The sequence below is a fragment of the Buceros rhinoceros genome, unplaced genomic scaffold, assembly GCF_000710305.1.
Source record: "Buceros rhinoceros silvestris isolate BGI_N320 unplaced genomic scaffold, ASM71030v1 scaffold4368, whole genome shotgun sequence".
In the NCBI taxonomy this organism is placed as follows: Eukaryota; Metazoa; Chordata; class Aves; order Bucerotiformes; family Bucerotidae; genus Buceros; species Buceros rhinoceros.
The window spans coordinates 25240-28419 of record NW_010427281.1 but is presented as its reverse complement, the minus strand read 5'-3'; positions in this window follow the sequence as shown (position 1 = coordinate 28419).

The window sequence follows — 3180 nt, the reverse complement described above, 5'->3', positions numbered from 1 at the left end:
GGAAAGAGGGTCAGGTTTTGGAGGGGATTATGGATATCTAAGGCAGTGCTTCCGCAGAAGAGAAGTCCCAGTAGAACTTCCTGTACCCTTTGCACCATGAGGAGAGTGTGTTTCATCATCTGCTTACCATCTCCACCCCTCCCCATACAAACAGGAGACCTGCATATTCAAACTGAAAGGAAAACTTGGTGGGGAATTTCAGGGAAAAAAAAGTCAATTTTAACCTCAAATGTTTCATATTATTTAGCATTTAAAAAACAAAACAAAAAAAAGATAGGTCAACTTTGAGTTGAAACTCACTTTGAAAGAAAGCCAAACTACTTCATTTAGAAAATGTCTAAATAAAATGTTTTGACATTTTCAGGAAAAAGTTATCCCATACATTTTCAGACAAAACTTGCTAACAAATGTGACTGAAAAGTTTTTTATCCTGAAATCTGCATTTTGAGGCAAGCTTGGCACATGTCTAACATGTTTGATACACTCCTAGGCACAAGCCAGGCATCCACAGCATGGAAGTGCTGTGCAGAGCCCAGAGACCTGCCCAGGGAGGGCAGCTACCCAGGGATGCTCAGCACAGGCTGGGTAGGTGTCAGCTGAGCCCAGGACAGCTCCACGGGTTTGCTTTAGGGTTTTGCACAGCCCCAGCTCCTGCCAGAACCTCACTGCCCGCAGTGGGAAGGATGGCTCAGGTACTCACGGGTCAGCGTGCCTGGTCCTGCCTTGGGCTCAAGCCACACGTCTGCTGCAAGGGTGAAAACTGGGGCCCGGAACATTTTTAGCGTGCGATGGTGGGGAAGGAGGCTATGAACAAGCCAGTGTTGTCCTGCAATGGCTCATGCAGTGTGGAGGAGAGAAACGTGGAGGTTTCTGGCATAACCATGTTCCCGAAAGGGGATTCTTGGAGAGCCTGAGCACATGATTTCCTGATTAGAGTGAGAGGAGCAGGCATGGGCACAGAATATTGTCTCTCTGCCCGGCCTATTCAGCCGTGAGATTGGATGTGGAGGGGATATTGCCATTTACAATGCAGTGCATCATTGCACGCTGAAACCTCTGGTCTCATGCAGCACCTCCGTGCTGAGCAACAGCTGCAGGACAGCTCTGCCTGCCTACACCCGTCTCTCCAGTTCTCACCCTAGGGCCCTGGCAGATTAAAGAAGCTAAGGGCATGTGTCGGGGGAATTTCACAACGGACCACACCAGGCAAGGCTGGGCTGGGTGGGCTTGTTTCCAGCTTGATAAAGCAGACCTTTACAAGATATGCCCTTGAGGCAAGACAGTAGTAGTGCCAGGCAGGACCCTCTGCACCATTTCATGGCTTAAATAGCTCAGTTCTTGCCCATCTCAATAACCTGTCCTAGACACTGGGAGTCCTGTGAGTCTCTGACCTGATTCCATGAATTCAGCATTTTCCCATCTTCATCACTTCTGCTCCTGCACCTTGAATGAGGGAAGGAAGAGTTGAGCAGAGGAAGTGTGAAGAAAATGCATTTGCAAAAGTAAGAGAGAAAAAAGCAAGGAGCAGATGTGACTTGAGCTGTCTACAAGTCCCCAGAGGGAATGGAGGACTGCTGAAAGCATCTCCTCTTGAGGAGTTTGCTCCAAGGAAGGCCTTGTCTCACTGCAACCACTGCTCCCAAACCAGTGACTGCAGGAAGGCAGTGATAGCGCAATGCATGCCCTGGAGACCTCTCAGCCCTGACAGCTGCCAGGGACGGTTTTCTTGTCAAAACAGGCTTCAGGGTTAACATCCTTCCCTTCTGAGGGGCTGAAACATCCCCCAGGGCCTGGCTGTCCCAAACTAAGCCATGTGTAACAGCAAGAGATGGTGATAAAGCTTCACCTCAGAGCACAGGTCTTAGCTCTGTAGTTATTCCTGATTTAATAGAAAATAGCCCAAGAAATAAAGCTGGCTCCTGCCCACAGCCTGGGCCAAGGTTTCTTGCAGCAGCCAGGGACCATGGATTGGCACGAGGTGGCCATGGTGGCAGCTGTGTAACCTGCAGCAGAGGGTTGGAGAGACAGAGCAGCTGCATTCACTGCCCTGGCTCCCAGCACCGCTGCCTGCAAGGAAATGCTGTTTGTTCTGACATTTAGAACAGATTAAAAATCATTACAGGCTCTTCTGAAACATTTTAGAAGGTGAAGCTATTGATTTAAAAATTCACCATCAGTTTTGTAATCTCTCTGGTTTCCTTACTTGAACACCAGCACCCAATCCTGACTGTCAGCATTAGGATGTTTATCACCACACTGTTCTTCAACCCTGGTTCATCTCCATCCTGTGCCTTGTACAGGGTTATGTGAGGCTCCCCAAAGCCTCCCAGTATGCAGAGGATGTTCAGTCTCCTCCGTGTGGTGGCTCCATTAGGGAGTGGTGGTGGTTTTAGGCATTTCACATGCCTAGACCTAGCACCACACAAACCTGCTGCTCTTTGCTGGCCATGTTGCAGATGCTCCCAGATCCCAAAGATGCTCAGACAAAGCGCTCTCCTTGCCTTCACAAGAACTGCCCATGATGCAGGATGCAGCATTGTCAATGCTCTCCAGTCACACAGTCCCAGCTCCGACAGGCTGAACATTATTTTGAAAATATTAAAAAATATATGAAAAAAACCCTTTTATTTGCAGCTCATAGAAACACACTGGGCCCCAAGGAGGGGTGTCAAACACCATGAGCTTAGGAGTGATGTTGTGAGGGCTGTCAGCACTGCCTGCATGCCAAGTGATTGTGCCATCAGGCACAATCCCCCATCCCCTGGCTTTTTGCAAACTGAGGACCCTGTGTTCAAGGGGCAACTCTTCTTCACACCCACTGTCATTTATATCTCCTCCGGGTTTTGCTGCCTCAATCTCAGATGCCATTTCCCTCAGCAGGACGTCCCACTCTGGCTCATCATGATGAAGGCAATTAATAATTTTACTGGTTTCAGTCTAAGCACAGGCAGGTCCTCCTCTTCATGCCTCTTCTTCATACCTGCACACTCACCTGCTCCGGCTTTGGTTGCAGAGTTGGAGAGCTGTCTAAATTTTCCCCATTTGAGCTTTGTCCCATCAGCTCCTGGTAGTGCTGGGACATCTTCTTTTCTCACCAGCCAGTCTCTTTGGGAGAGGAGGGACATCCAGCCTACCCTGGTGAGTACGTGACTTACTGGATATCTCCAACCACGGCTGAGG